This window comes from Cornus florida, unplaced genomic scaffold (assembly GCF_030987335.1).
Source record: "Cornus florida cultivar Cherokee Brave unplaced genomic scaffold, ASM3098733v1 CherokeeBrave_3.0.0_Hap2_Chr03, whole genome shotgun sequence".
In the NCBI taxonomy this organism is placed as follows: Eukaryota; Viridiplantae; Streptophyta; class Magnoliopsida; order Cornales; family Cornaceae; genus Cornus; species Cornus florida.
In genome coordinates this window covers 97,756,544-97,774,166 of record NW_026775573.1, presented here as the reverse complement: position 1 = coordinate 97,774,166, position 17,623 = coordinate 97,756,544, and positions in this window count along the sequence as shown.

The following is a 17,623-nucleotide window of genomic DNA, read 5'->3' as shown; positions in this document are numbered from 1 at the left end:
AATCAAGGTACCTATTCTGTCACTAAACCTTTTTAACGTATAAAGATTGAATCTTTGAAAGAACATGAGAGTTTTGAGTTCAACTTATTCGAGTTACCTATGAAGTTGCGAAGAGTGTTTTAATGACTAAAGATTGAATCTTTGAATGAAAATACCTCAATAAAGACTGTATCTTTTTTGTTAGTAGACCTTTTTAATGTATAAAGACTGTATCTTTGAAAGAAAATGAGAGTTTTGAGTTAAACTTATTCACATTCCCTGTAACGTCCCAAAGAGTGTTTTAATGAGTAAATATTGAATCTTTGAATGTAATTACCTCAATCAAGGTAGCTATTATGTCACTAGACCTTTTTAATGTACAAAGATTGAATCTTGGAAAGAAAGTGAGAGTTTGAAGTTTAACTTATTCGAGTTACCTATGAAGTCGCGAAGAGTGTTTTAATGAATAAAGATTGAATCTTTGAATGAAAACACCTCAATAAAAGGTACCTATTATGTTACTAGACCTTTTTAATGTCTAAATATTGAATCTTTGGAATAAAATGATAGTACTGAGTTCAACTTATTCGATTTACCTATGAAGTCATGAACAGTGTTTTAATGACTAAATAATGAATCTTTGAATGAAAATACCTCAGTAAAGGTACCTATTATGTTACAAGACCTTTTTAATGTATAAAGACTGAATCCTGGAAAGAAAATGACTATTTTGAGTTAAACTTATTCGAGTTCACTTGACATCCCGAAGAGTATTTTTGAGTTAAACTTATTATGTCACTAGACCTTTTTAATGTATAAAGGTTTAATCTTTGAAAGAAAATGAGAGTTTTGAGTTAAACATATTCGAGTTCCCTGCGACATGTCGAAGAGTGTTTTAAAAAGTAAATATTGAATCTTTGAATGAAATTACCTCAATCAAGGTACCTATTATGTCACTAGACCTTTTTAATGTATAAAGATTGAATATTTGTAAAGAACTACGAGTTTTGAGTTAAAGTTATTTGAGTTCCCTTTGTCGTCACGAAGCGTGTTTTAATGAGTAAAGATTGAATCTTTGAACGAAATTATCTCAATCAATGTACCTATTATGTCAGTAGACCTTTTTAATGTATAAAGATGGAATCTTTGAAAAAAATAAGAGTATTGAGTTTAACTTATTCGAGTTACCTATGAAGTCGCGAAGAGTGTTTTAATGACCAAAGATTGAATCTTCAAATGAAAATTCCTCAATACAAGAACCAATTATGTTACTAGATCTTTTTGATGTATAAAGATTGAATCTTTGAAAGAAAATTAGAGTTTTGAGTTAAACTTATTCGAGTTCCTTTTGACATCCCGAAGACTGTTTTAATGAATAAAGATTGAATCTTTGAATGAAACTACCTCAATCGAGGTACCTATTAAGTCACTAGAAATTTTTATTGTATAAAGATTGAATCTTTGAAAAGAAATGGGAGTTTTGAGTTAAAGTTATTCGATTTCCCTTTGACGTCACGAAGAATGTTTTAATGAGTAAAGATTGAATCTTTGAATGAAATTACCTCAATCAAGGTACCTATTCTACCACTACACCTTTGTAATGTATAAAGATTGAATCTTTGAAAGAAAATGAGTGTTTTGAGTTTAACTTATTCGAGTTACCTATGAAATCGCGAAGAGTGTTTTAATGACTGAAGATTGAATCTTTGAATGAAAAATACCACAATAAAGGTACCAATTCTGTTACTAGACCTTTCTAATGTATAAAGATTGAATCTTTGAAAGAAAATGAGATTTTTGAGATAAACTTATTCGAGTTCCCTGTAACGTCCCGAAGAGTGTTTTAATGAGTAAAGGTTGAATCATTGAATGAAATTACCTCAATCAAGGTAGTTATTACATCACTAGACGTTTTTAATTTATAAATATTGACGTTTTGAACAGAAATGAGTGTTTCGAGTTAAAGTTTTTCAAGTTCCTTTTGACGTCACGAAGAGTGTTTTAATGAGTAAAGATTCAATCTTTGAATGAAATTACCTCAATCAAGGTACCTATTCTGTCACTAAACCTTTTTAACGTATAAAGATTGAATCTTTGAAAGAACATGAGAGTTTTGAGTTCAACTTATTCGAGTTACCTATGAAGTTGCGAAGAGTGTTTTAATGACTAAAGATTGGATCTTTGAATGAAAATACCTCAATAAAGATACTTATTCTAGTAGTAGACCTTTTTAATGTATAAAGACTATATCTTTGAAAGAAAATGAGAGTTTTGAGTTAAACTTATTCACGTTCCATGTAACGTCCCAAAGAGTGTTTTAATGAGTAAATATTGAATCTTTGAATGTAATTACCTCAATCAAGGTAGCTATTACGTCACTAGACCTTTTTAATGTACAAAGATTGAATCTTGGAAAGAAAGTTAGAGTTTTGAGTTTAACTTATTCGAGTTACCTATGAAGTCGCGAAGAGTGTTTTAATGAATAAAGATTGAATCTTTGAATGAAAACACCTCAATAAAGGTACATATTATGTTACTAGACCTTTTTAATGTCTAAAGATTGAATCTTTGGAATAAAATGATAGTTCTGAGTTCAACTTATTCGATTTACCTATGAAGTCGTGAACAGTATTTTAATGACTAAATAACGAATCTTTGAATGAAAATACCTCAGTAAAGGTACCTATTATGTTACAAGACCTTTTTAATGTATAAAGATTGAATCTTGGAAAGAAAATGACTGTTTTGAGTTAAACTTATTCGAGTTCCCGATGACATCCCGAAGAGTATTTCAACGAGTAAAGATTGAATCTTTGATTGAAATTACTTGAATCAAGGGACTTATTTTGTCCCTGGACCTTTTATATAAAAAGATTGAATCTTTAAAAAGAAATGAGCGTTATGAGTTAAACTTATCCGAGTTCCCTATGACGTCCCGAATAGTGTTTTAACGCGTAAAGATTGAATCTTTGTATGAAATTACCTCAATAGAGGTACTTATTATTTCACAAGACCTTTTTAATGTATAAAGGTTTAATCTTTGAAAGAAAATGAGAGTTTTGAGTTAAACATATTCGAGTTCCCTGCGACGTCTCGAAGAGTGTTTTAAAGAGTAAATATTGAATCTTCGAATGAAATTACCTCAATCAAGGTACCTATTATATCACTAGACCTTTTTAATGTATAAAGATTGAATATTTGTAAAGAACTACGAGTTTTGAGTTAAAGTTTTTTGAGTTCCCTTTGACGTCACGAAGCGTGTTTTAATGAGTAAAGATGGAATTTTTGAACGAAATTATCTCAATCAATGTACCTATTATGTCAGTAGACCTTTTTAATGTATAAAGATGGAATCTTTGAAAAAAATGAGAGTATTGAGTTTAACTTATTCGAGTTACCTATGAAGTCGCGAAGAGTGTTTTAATGACCAAAGATTGAATCTTCAAATGAAAATTCCTCAATACAGGAACCAATTATGTTACTAGATCTTTTTGATGTATAAAGATTGAATCTTTGAAAGAAAATTAGAGTTTTGAGTTAAACTTATTCGAGTTCCTTTTGACATCCCGAAGAGTGTTTTAATGAATAAAGATTGAATCTTTGAATGAAATTACCTCAATCGAGGTACCTATTAAGTCACTGGAAATTTTTATTGTATAAAGATTGAATCTTTGAAAGGAAATGAGAGTTTTGAGTTAAAGTTATTCGAGTTCCCTTTGACGTCACGAAGAGTGTTTTAATGAATAAAGATTGAATCTTTGAATGAAATTACCTCAATCAAGGTACCTATTCTACCACTAGACCTTTGTAATGTATAAAGATTGAATCTTTGAAAGAAAATGAGTGTTTTGAGTTTAACTTATTCGAGTTACCTATGAAATCGCGAAGAGTGTTTTAATGACTGAAGATTGAATCTTTGAATAAAAAATACCACAATAAAGGTACTAATTCTGTTACTAGACCTATCTAATGTATAAAGATTGAATCTTTGAAAGAAAATGAGATTTTTGAGTTAAACTTAATCGAGTTCCCTGTAACGTCCCGAAGAGTGTTTTAATGAGTAAAGATTGAATCATTGAATGAAATTACCTCAATCAAGGTAGCTATTACATCACTGGACCTTTTTAATTTATAAAGATTGACGTTTTGAAAAGAAATGAGTGTTTCGAGTTAAAGTTATTCAAGTTCCCATTGACGTCACGAAGAGTGTTTTATTGAGTAAAGATTGAATCTTTGAATGAAATTACCTCAATCAAGGTACCTATTCTGTCACTAAACCTTTTTAATGTATAAAGATTTAATCTTTGAAAGAACATGAGGGTTTTGAGTTCAACTTATTCGAGTTACCTATGAAGTTGCGAAGAGTGTTTTAATGACTAAAGATTGAATCTTTGAATGAAAATACCTCAATAAAGGTACTTATTTTGTTAGTAGACCTTTTTAATGTATAAAGACTGTATCTTTGAAAGAAAATGAGATTATTGAGTTAAACTTATTCACGTTCCCTGTAACGTCCCAAATAGTTTTTTAATGAGTAAATATTGAATCTTTGAATGTAATTACCTCAATCAAGGTAGCTATTATGTCACTAGACCTTTTTAATGTACAAAGATTGAATCTTGGAAAGAATGTGAGAGTTTTAAGTTTAACTTATTCGAGTTACCTATGAAGTCGCGAAGAGTGTTTTAATGAATAAAGATTGAATCTTTGAATGAAAACACCTCAAAAAAGGTACCTATTATGTTACTAGACCTTTTTAATGTCTAAAGATTGAATCTTTGGAATAAAATGATAGTACTGAGTTCAACTTATTCGATTTACCTATGAAGTCGTGAACAGTGTTTTAATGACTAAATAATGAATCTTTGAATGAAAATACCTCAGTAAAGGTACCTATTATGTTACAAGACCTTTTTAATGTATAAAGATTGAATCTTGGAAAGAAAATGACTATTTTGAGTTAAACTTATTCGAGTTCACTTGACATCCCGAAGAGTATTTCAACGAGTAAAGATTGAATCTTTGATCGAAATTACTTGAATCAAGGGACTTATTTTATCCCTGGTCCTTTTATACATAAAGATTGAATCTTTAAAAAGAAATGAGCGTTATGAGTTAAACCTATCCGAGTTCCCTATGACGTCCCGAATAGGGTTTTAACGCGTAAGGATTGAATCTTTGTATGAAATTACCTCAATAGAGGTACTTATTATGTCACTAGACCTTTTTAATGTATAAAGGTTAAATCTTTGAAAGAAAATGAGAGTTTTGAGTTAAACATATTCGAGTTCCCTGCGACACGTCGAAGAGTGTTTTAAAGAGTAAATATTGAATCTTTGAATGAAATTACCTCAATCAAGGTACCTATTTTGTCACTAGACCTTTTTAATGTATAAATATTGAAATTTTTTAAAGAACTACGAGTTTTGAGTTAAAGTTATTTGAGTTCCCGTTGTCGTCACGAAGCGTGTTTTAATGAGTAAAGATTGAATCTTTGAACGAAATTATCTCAATCAATGTACCTATTATGTCAGTAGACCTTTTTAATGTATAAAGATGGAATCTTTGAAAAAAATGAGAGTATTGGGTTTAACTTATTCGGGTTACCTATGAAGTCGCGAAGAGTGTTTTGATGACCAAAGATTGAATCTTCAAATGAAAATTCCTCAATACAGGAACCAATTATGTTACGAGATCTTTTTGATGTATAAAGATTGAATCTTTGAAAGAAAATTAGAGTTTTGAGTTAAACTTTTTCGAGTTCGTTTTGACATCCCGAAGAGTGTTTTAATGAATAAAGATTGAATCTTTGAATGAAATTACCTCAATCGAGGTACCTATTAAGTCACTAGAAATTTTTATTGTATAAAGATTGAATCTTTGAAAAGAAATGAGAGTTTTGAGTTCAAGTTATTCGAGTTCCCTTTGACGTCACGAAGAGTGTTTTAATGAGTAAAGATTGAATCTTTGAATGAAATTACCTATTTCAAGGTACCTGTTTTACCACTAGACCTTTGTAATGTATAAAGATTGAATCTTTGAAAGAAAATGAGTGTTTTGAGTTTAACTTATTCGAGTTACCTATGAAATCGCGAAGAGTATTTTAATGACTGAAGATCGAATCTTTGAATGAAAAATACCACAACAAAGGTACCAATTCTGTTACTAGACCTTTCTAATGTATAAAGATTGAATCTTTGAAAGAAAATGAGATTTTTGAGTTAAACTTATTCGAGTTCCCTGTAATGTCCCGAAGAGTGTTTTAATGAGTAAAGATTGAATCATTGAATGAAATTACCTCAATCAAGGTAGCTATTACGTCACTGGACCTTTTTAATTTATAAAGATTGACGTTTTGAAAAGAAATGAGTGTTTCGAGTTAAAGTTATTCAAGTTCCCTTTGACGTCACGAAGAGTGTTTTAATGAGTAAAGATTGAATCTTTGAATCAAATTACCTCAATCAAGGTACCTATTCTGTCACTAAACCTTTTTAACTTATAAAGATTGAATCTTTGAAAGAACATTAGAGTTTTGAGTTCAACTTATTCGAGTTACCTATGAAGTTGCGAAGAATGTTTTAATGACTAAAGATTGAATCTTTGAATGAAAATACCTCAATAACGGTACTTTTTTTGTTAGTAGACCTTTTTAATGTATAAAGACTATATCTTTGAAAGAAAATGAGAGTTTTGAGTTAAACTTATTCACATTCCCTGTAACGTCCCAAAGAGTGTTTTAATGAGTAAATATTGAATCTTTGAATGTAATTACCTCAATCAAGATAGCTATTATGTCACTAGACCTTTTTAATGTACAAAGATTGAATCTTGGAAAGAAAGTGAGAGTTTTGAGTTTAACTTATTCGAGTTACCTATGAAGTCGCGAAGAGTATTTTAATGAATAAAGATTGATTCTTTGAATGAAAACACCTCAATAAAGGTACCTATTATGTTACTAGACCTTTTTAATGTCCAAAGATTGAATCTTTGGAATAAAATGATAGTTCTGAGTTCAACTTATTCGATTTACCTATGAAGTCATGAACAGTGTTTTAATAACTAAATAATGAATCTTTGAATGAAAATACCTCAGTAAAGGTACCTATTATGTTACAAGACCTTTTTAATGTATAAAGATTGAATCTTGGAAAGAAAATGACTATTTTGAGTTAAACTTATTCGAGTTCCCTATGACATCCCGAAGAGTATTTCAACGAGTAAAGATTGAATCTTTGAATGAAATTACTTGAATCAAGGGACTTATTTTGTCCCTGGACCTTTTATATATAAAGATTGAATCTTTGAACGAAATTATCTCAATCAATGTACCTATTATGTCAGTAGTCCTTTTTAATGTATAAAGATGGATTCTTTGAAAAAAATGAGAGTATTGAGTTTAACTTATTCGAGTTACCTATGAAGTCGCGAAGAGTGTTTTAATGACCAAAGATTGAATCTTCAAATGAAAATTCCTCAATACAGGAACCTGTTATGTTACTAGATCTTTTTGATGTATAAAGATTGAATCTTTGAAAGAAAATTAGATTTTTGAGTTAAACTTATTCGAGTTACTTTTGACATCCCGAAGAGTGTTTTACTGATTAAAGATTGAATCGTTGAATGAAATTACCTCAATCGAGGTACCTTTTAAGTCACTAGAAATTTTTATTGTATAAAGATTGAACCGTTGAAAAGAAATGAGAGTTTTGAGTTAAAGTTATTCGAGTTCCCTTTGACGTCACGAAGAGTCTTTTAAGGAGTAAAGATTGAATCTTTGAATGAAATTACCTCAATCAAGGTACCTGTTCTACCACTAGACCTTTATAATGTATAAAGATTGAATCTTTGAAAGAAAATGAGTGTTTTGAGTTTAACTTATTCGAGTTACCAATGAAATCGCGAAGAGTGTTTTAATGACTGAAGATTGAATCTTCGAATGAAAAATACCACTATAAAGGTACCAATTCTGTTACTAGACCTTTCTAATGTATAAAGATTGAATCTTTGAAAGAAAATGAGATTTTTGAGTCAAACTTATTCGAGTTCCCTGTAACGTCCCGAAGAGTGTTTTAATGAGTAAAGATTGAATCATTGAATGAAATTACCTCAATCAAGGTAGCTATTACATCACTAGACCTTTTTAATTTATAAAGATTGACATTTTGAAAAGAAATGAGTGTTTCGAGTTAAATTTATTCAAGTTCCCTTTGACGTCACGAAGAGTGTTTTAATGAGTAAAGATTGAATCTTTGATTGAAATTACCTCAATCAAGGTACCTATTCTGTCACTAAACCTTTTTAATGTATAAAGATTGAATCTTTTAAAGAACATGAGAGTTTTGAGTTCAACTTATTCGAGTTACCAATGAAGTTACGAAGAGTGTTTTAATGACTAAAGATTGAATCTTTGAATGAAAATACCTCAATAAAGGTACTTATTTTGTTAGTAGACCTTTTTAATGCATAAAGACTGTATCTTTGAAAGAAAATGAGAGTTTTGAGTTAAACTTATTCACGTTCCCTGTAACGTCCCAAAAAGTGTTTTAATGACTAAAGATTGAATCTTTGAATGAAAATACCTCAATAAAGGTACTTATTTTGTTAATAGACCTTTTTAATGTATAAAGACTATATCTTTGAAAGAAAATGAGAGTTTTGAGTTAAACTTATTCACGTTCCCTGTAACGTCCCAAAGACTATTTTAATGAGTAAATATTGAATCTTTAAACGAAATTATCTCAAATAATGTACCTATTATGTCAGTAGACCTTTTTAATGTATAAAGATGGAATCTTTGAAAAAAATGAGAGTATTGAGTTTAACTTATTCGAGTTTCCGATGAAGTCGCGAAGAGTGTTTTAATGACCAAAGATTGAATCTTCAAATGAAAATTCCTCAATACAGGAACCTGTTATGTTACTAAATCTTTTAGATGTATAAAGATTGAATCTTTGAAAGAAAATTAGAGTTTTGAGTTAAACTTATTCGAGTTCCTTTTGACATCCCGAAGAGTGTTTTAATGAATAAAGATTGAATCTTTGAATGAAATTACCTCAATCGAGATACCTATTAAGTCACTAGAAATTTTTATTGTATGAAGATTGAATCTTTGAAAAGAAATGAGAGTTTTGAGTTAAAGTTATTCGAGTTCCCTTTGACGTCACGAAGAGTGTTTTAATGAGTAAAGATTGAATCTTTGAATGAAATTACCTCAATCAAGGTACCTATTCTACCACTAGACCTTTGTAATGTATAAAGATTGAATCTTTGAAAGAAAATGAGTGTTTTGAGTTTAACTTATTCGAGTTACCTATGAAATCGCGAAGAGTGTTTTAATGACTGAAGATTGAATCTTTGAATGAAAAATACCATAATAAAGGTACCAATTCTGTTAGTAGACCTTTCTAATGTATAAAGATTGAATCTTTGAAAGAAAATGAGATTTTTGAGTTAAACTTATTCGATTTCCCTGTAACGTCCCGAAGAGTGTTTTAAAGAGTAAAGATTGAATCATTGAATGGAATTACCTCAATCAAGGTAGCTATTACATCACTAGACCTTTTTAATTTATAAAGCTTGACGTTTTGATAAGAAATGAGTGTTTCGAGTTAAAGTTATTCAAGTTCCCTTTGACGTCACGAAGAGTGTTTTAATGAGTAAAGATTGAATCTTTGAATGAAATTACCTCAATCAAGGTACCTATTCTGTCACTAAACCTTTTTAATGTATAAAGATTGAATCTTTGAAAGAACATGAGAGTTTTGAGTTCAACTTATTCGAGTTACCTATGAAGTTGCGAAGAGTGTTTTAATGACTAAAGATTGAATCTTTGAATTAAAATACCTCAATAAAGGTACTTATTTTGTTAGTAGACCTTTTTAATGTATAAAGATTGTATCTTTGAAAGAAAATGAGAGTTTTGAGTTAAACTTATTCATGTTCCCTGTAACGTCCCAAAGAGTGTTTTAATGAGTAAATATTGAATCTTTGAATGTAATTACCTCAATCAAGGTAGCTATTATGTCACTAGACCTTTTTAATGTACAAAGATTGAATCTTGGAAAGAAAGTGAGAGTTTTGAGTTTAACTTAGTCGAGTTACCTATGAAGTCGCGAAGAGTGTTTTAATGAATAAAGATTGAATCTTTGAATGAAAACACCTCAATAAAGGTACCTATTATGTTACTAGACCTTTTTAATGTCTAAAGATTGAATCTTTGGAATGAAATGATTGTTCTGAGTTCAACTTATTCGATTTACCTATGAAGTCGTGAACAGTGTTTTAATGACTAAATAATAAATCTTTGAATGAAAATACCTTAGTAAAGGTACCTATTATGTTACAAGATCTTTTTAATGTATAAAGATTGAATCTTGGAAAGAAAATGGCTGTTTTGAGCTAAACTTATTCGAGTTCCCTATGACATCCCGAAGAGTATTTCAACGAGTAAAGATTGAATCTTTGATTGAAATTACTTGAATCAAGGGACTTATTTTTTCCCTGGACCTTTTATATATAAAGATTGAATCTTTAAAAAGAAATGAGCGTTATGAGTTAAACCTATCCGAGTTCCCTATGACGTCCCGAATAGTGTTTTAACGCGTAAGGATTGAATCTTTGTATGAAATTACCTCAATAGAGGTACTTATTATGACACTAGACCTTTTTAATGTAAAAAGGTTTAATCTTTGAAAGAAAATGAGAGTTTTGAGTTAAACATATTCGAGTTCCCTGCGACGTCTAGAAGAGTGTTTTAAAGAGTAAATATTGAATCTTTGAATGAAATTACCTCAATCAAGGTACCTATTATGTCACTAGACCTTTTTAATATATAAAGATTAAATATTTGTAAAGAACTACGAGTTTTGAGTTAAAGTTGTTTGAGTTCCCTTTGACGTCACGAAGCGTGTTTTAATGAGTAAAGATTGAATTTTTTAACGAAATTATCTCAATCAATAGACCTATTATGTCAGTAGACCTTTTTAATGTATAAAGATGGAATTTTTGAAAAAAATGAGAGTATTGAGTTTAACTTATTCGATTTACCTATGAAGTCGCGAAGAGTGTTTTAATGACCAAAGATTGAATCTTCAAATGAAAATTCCTCAATACAGGAACCAATTATGTTACTAGATCTTTTTGATTTATAAAGATTGAATCTTTGAAAGAAAATTAGAGTTTTGAGTTATACTTATTCGAGTTCCTTTTGACATCCCGAATAGTGTTTTAATGAGTAAAGATTGAATCTTTGAATGAAATTACCTCAATTAAGGTACCTACTCTGCCACTAGACCTTTGTAATGTATAAAGATTGAATCTTTGAAAGAAAATGAGTGTTTTGAGTTTAACTTATTCGAGTTACTTATGAAATCGCGAAGAGTGTTTTAATAACTGAAGATTGAATCTTTGAATGAAAAATATCACAATAAAGGTACTAATTCTGTTACTTGACCTATCTAATGTATAAAGATTGAATCTTTGAAAGAAAATGAGATTTTTGAGTTAAACTTATTCAAGTTCCCTGTAACGTCCCGAAGAGTGTTTTAATGATTAAAGATTGAATCATTGAATGAAAGTACCTCAATCAAGGTAGCTATTACATCACTAGACCTTTTTAATTTATAAAGATTGACGTTTTGAAAAGAAATGAGTGTTTCGAGTTAAAGTTATTCAAGTTCCCTTTGACGTCACGAAGAGTGTTTTAATGAGTAAAGATTGAATCTTTGAATGAAATTAGCTCAATCAAGGTACCTATTCTGTCACTAAACCTTTTTAATATATAAAGATTGAATCTTTGAAAGAACATGAGAGTTTTGAGTTCAACTTATTCGAGTTACCTATGAAGTTGCGAAGAGTGTTTTAATGACTAAAGATTGAATCTTTGAATGAAAATACCTCAATAAAGGTACTTATTTTGTTAGTAGACCTTTTAAATGTATAACGACTGTATCTTTGAAAGAAAATGAGAGTTTTGAGTTAAACTTATTCACGTTCCCTGTAACGTCCCAAAGAGTGTTTTAATGAGTAAATATTGAATCTTTGAATGTAATTATCTCAATCAAGGTAGCTATTATGTCACTAAACCTTTTTAATGTACAAAGATTGAATCTTGGAAAGAAAGTGAGAGTTTTGAGTTTAACTTATTCGAGTTACCTATGAAGTCGCGAAGAGTGTTTTAATGAATAAAGATTGATTCTTTGAATGAAAACACCTCAATAAAGGTACCTATTATGTTACTAGACCTTTTTAATGTCTGAAGATTGAATCTTTGGAATAAAATGATAGTTCTGAGTTCAACTTATTCGATTTACCTATGAAGTCGTGAACAGTGTTTTAATGACTAAATAATGAATCTTTGAATGAAAATACCTCAGTAAAGGTACCTATTATGTTATAAGACCTTTTTAATGTATAAAGATTGAGTCTTAGAAAGAAATTGACTATTTTGAGTTAAACTTATTCGAGTTCCCGATGACATCCTGAAAAGTATTTCAACGAGTAAAGATTGAATCTTTGATTGAAATTTCTTGAATCAAGGGACTTATTTTTTCCCTGGACCTTTTATATATAAAGATTGAATCTTTAAAAAGAAATGAGCGTTATGAGTTAAACCTATCCGAGTTCCCTATGACGTCCCGAATAGTGTTTTAACGCGTGAGGATTGAATCTTTGTATGAAATTACCTCAATAGAGGTACTTATTATGTCATTAGACCTTTTTAATGTATAAAGGTTTAATCTTTGAAAGAAAATGAGAGTTTTGAGTTAAACTTATTCGAGTTCCCTGTAACGTCCCGAAGAGTGTTTTAATGAGTAAAGATTGAATCATTGAATGAAATTACCTCAATAAAGGTAGCTATTACATCACTAGACCTTTTTAATTTATAAAGCTTGACGTTTTGATAAGAAATGAGTGTTTCGAGTTAAAGTTATTCAAGTTCCCTTTAACGTCACGAAGAGTGTTTTAATGAGTAAAGATTGAATTTTTGAATGAAATTACCTCAATCAAGGTACCTATTCTGTCACTAAACCTTTTTAATGTATAAAGATTGAATCTTTGAAAGAACATGAGAGTTTTGAGTTCAACTTATTCGAGTTACCAATGAAGTTGCGAAGAGTGTTTTAATGACTAAAGATTGAATCTTTGAATGAAAACACCTCGATAAAGGTATCTATTATGTTACTAGACTTTTTAATGTCTAAAGATTGAATCTTTGGAATAAAATGATAGTTCTGAGTTCAACTTATTCGATTTACCTATGAAGTCGTGAACATTGTTTTGATAACTAAATAATGAATCTTTGAATGAAAATACCTCAGTAAAGGTACCTATTACGTTACAAGACCTTTTTAATGTATAAAGATTGAATCTTGGAAAGAAAATGACCGTTTTGAGTTAAACTTATTCGAGTTCCCTATGACATCCCGAAGAGTATCTCAACGAGTAAAGATTGAATCTTTGATTGAAATTACTTGAATCAAGGGACTTATTTTGTCCCTGGACCTTTTATATATAAAGATTGAATCTCTAAAAGGAAATGGGCGTTATGAGTTAAACCTATCCGAGTTCCCTATGACGTCCCGAATAGTGTTTTAACGCGTAAGGATTGAATCTTTGTATGAAATTACCTCAATAAAGGTACTTATTATGTCACTAGACCTTTTTAATGTATAAATGTTTAATCTTTGAAAGAAAATGAGAGTTTTGAGTTAAACATATTCGAGTTCCCTGCGACGTCTCGAAGAGTGTTTTAAAGAGTAAATATTGAATCTTTGAATGAAATTACCTTAATCAAGGTACCTATTATGTCACTAGACCTTTTTAATGTATAAAGATTGAGTATTTGTAAAGAACTACGAGTTTGGAGTTAAAGTTATTTGAGTTCCCTTTCACGTCACGAAGCGTGTTTTAATGAGTAAAGATTGAATCTTTGAACGAAATTATCTCAATCAATGTACCTATTATGTCAGTAGACCTTTTTAATGTATAAAGATGGAATCTTTCAAAAAAATGAGAGTATTGAGTTTAACTTATTCGCAAACCTTTTTATGTACCTATGAAGTCGCGAGAGTGTTTTAATGACCAAAGATTGAATCTTCAAATGAAGATTCCTCAATACAGGAACCTGTTATGTTACTATATATTTTTGATGTATAAAGATTGAATCTTTGAAAGAAAATTAGAGTTTTGAGTTAAACTTATTCGAGTTCCTTTTGACATCCCGAAGAGTGTTTTAATGAATAAAGATTAAATCTTTGAATGAAATTACCTCAATCGAGGTACCTATTAAGTCACAGGAAATTTTTATTGTATAAAGATTGAATCTTTGAAAAGAAATGAGAGTTTTGAGTTAAAGTTATTCGAGTTCCCTTGGACGTCACGAAGAGTGTTTTAATGAGTAAAGATTGAATTTTTGAATGAAATTACCTCAATCAAGGTACCTATTCTACCACTAGAAATTTTTATTGTATCATGATTGAAACTTTGAAAAGAAATGAGAGTTTTGAGTTAAAGTTATTCGAGTTCCCTTTGACCTTACGAAGAGTGTTTTAATGAATAAAGATTGAATCTTTGAATGAAATTACCTCAATCAAGGTACCTATCCTACCACTAGACCTTTGTAATGTATAAAGATTGAATCTTTGAAAGAAAATGAGTGTTTTGAGTTTAACTTATTCGAGTTACCTATGAAATCACGAAGAGTGTGTTAATGACTGAAGATTGAATCTTTGAATAAAAAATACCACAATAAAGGTACCATTTCTGTTACTAGACCTATCTAATGTATAAAGATTGAATCTTTGAAAGAAAATGAGATTTTTGAGTTAAACTTATTCGAGTTCCCTGTAACGTCCCGAAGAGTGTTTTAATGAGTAAAGATTGAATCATTGAATGAAATTACCTCAATCAAGGTAGCTATTACATCACTAGACCTTTTTAATTTATAAAGATTGACGTTTTGAAAAGAAATGAGTGTTTCGAGTTAAAGTTATTCAAGTTCCCTTTGACGTCACGAAGAGTGTTTTAATGAGTAAAGATTGAATCTTTGAATGAAATTAGCTCAATCAAGGTACCTATTCTGTCACTAAACCTTTTTAATGTATAAAGATTGAATCTTTGAAAGAACATGAGAGTTTTGAGTTCAACTTATTCGAGTTACCTATGAAGTTGCGAAGAGTGTTTTAATGACTAAAGATTGAATCTTTGAATGAAAATACCTCAATAAAGGTACTTATTTTGTTAGTAGACCTTTTTAATGTATAAAGACTGTATCTTTGAAAGAAAATGAGATTATTGAGTTAAACTTATTCACGTTCCCTGTAACGTCCCAAAGAGTGTTTTAATGAGTATATATTGAATCTTTGAATGTAATTACCTCAATCACGATAGCTATTATGTCACTAGACCTTTTTAATGTACAAAGATTGAATCTCGGAAAGAAAGTGAGAGTTTTAAGTCTAACTTATTCGAGTTACCTATGAAGTCGCGAAGAGTGTTTTAATGAATAAAGATTGAATCTTTGAATGAAAACACCTCAATAAAAGGTACCTATTATGTTACAAGACCTTTTTAATGTCTAAATATTGAATCTTTGGAATAAAATGATAGTACTGAGTTCAACTTATTCGATTTACCTATGAAGTCGTGAACAGTGTTTTAATGACTAAATAATGAATCTTTGAATGAAAATACCTCAGTAAAGGTACCTATTATGTTACAAGACCTTTTTAATGTATAAAGATTGAATCTTGGAAAGAAAATGACTATTTTGAGTTAAACTTATTCGATTTCACTTGACATCCCGAAGAGTATTTCAATGAGTAAAGATTGAATCTTTGATCGAAATTACTTGAATCAAGGGACTTATTTTATCCATGGTCCTTTTATACATTAAGATTGAATCTTTAAAAAGAAATGAGCGTTATGAGTTAAACCTATCCGAGTTCCCTATGACGTCCCGAATAGTGTTTTAACGCGTAAGGATTGAATCTTTGTATGAAATTACCTCAATAGAGGTACTTATTATGTCACTAGACCTTTTTAATGTATAAAGGTTTAATCTTTGAAAGAAAATGAGAGTTTTGAGTTAAACATATTCGAGTTCCCTGCGACATGTCGAAGAGTGTTTTAAAGCGTAAATATTGAATCTTTGAATGAAATTACCTCAATCAAGGTACCTATTATGTCACTAGACCTTTTTAATGTATAAAGATTGAATATTTGTAAAGAACTACGAGTTTTGAGTTAAAGTTATTTGAGTTCCCTTTGTCGTCACGAAGCGTGTTTTAATGAGTAAAGATTGAATCTTTGAACGAAATTATCTCAATCAATGTACCTATTATGTCAGTAGACCTTTTTAATGTATAAAGATGGAATCTTTGAAAAAAATGAGAGTATTGGGTTTAACTTATTCGGGTTACCTATGAAGTCGCGAAGAGTGTTTTAATGACCAAAGATTGAATCTTCAAATGAAAATTCCTCAATACAGGAACCAATTATGTTACGAGATCATTTTGATGTATAAAGATTGAATCTTTGAAAGAAAATTAGAGTTTTGAGTTAAACTTATTCGAGTTCCTTTTCACATCCCGAAGAGTGTTTTAATGAATAAAGATTGAATCTTTGAATGAAATTACCTCAATCGAGGTACCTATTAAGTCACTAGAAATTTTTATTGTATAAAGATTGAATCTTTGAAAACAAATGAGAGTTTTGAGTTAAAGTTATTCGAGTTCCCTTTGACGTCACGAAGAGTATTTTAATGAGTAAAGATTGATTCTTTGAATGAAATTACCTATTTCAAGGTACCTATTCTACCACTAGACCTTTGTAATGTATAAAGATTGAATCTTTGAAAGAAAATGAGTGTTTTGAGTTTAACATATTCGAGTTACCTAGGAAATCGCGAAGAGTGTTTTAATGACTGAAGATTGAATCTTTGAATGAAAAATACCACAATAAAGGTACCAATTTTGTTACTAGACCTTTCTAATGTATAAAGATTGAATCTTTGAAAGAAAATGAGATTTTTGAGTTAAACTTATTCGAGTTCCCTGTAACGTCCCGAAGAGTGTTTTAATGAGTAAAGATTGAATCATTGAATGAAATTACCTCAATCAAGGTAGCTATTACATCACTAGACCTTTTTAATTTATAAAGATTGACGTTTTGAAAAGAAATGAGTGTTTCGAGTTAAAGTTATTCAAGTTCCCTTTGACGTCACGAAGAGTGTTTTAATGAGTAAAGATTGAATCTTTGAATCAAATTACCTCAATCAAGGTACCTATTCTGTCACTAAACCTTTTTAACGTATAAAGATTGAATATTTGAAAGAACACGAGAGTTTTGAGTTCAACTTATTCGAGTTACCTATGAAGTTGCGAAGAGTGTTTTAATGACTAAAGATTGAATCTTTGAATGAAAATACCTCAATAAAGGTACTTTTTTTGTTAGTAGACCTTTTTAATGTGTAAAGACTGTATCTTTGAAAGAAAATGAGAGTTTTGAGTTAAACTTATTCACGTTCCCTGTAACGTCCCAAAGAGTGTTTTAATGAGTAAATATTGAATCTTTGAATGTAATTACCTCAATCAAGATAGCTATTATGTCACTAGACCTTTTTAATGTACAAAGATTGAATCTT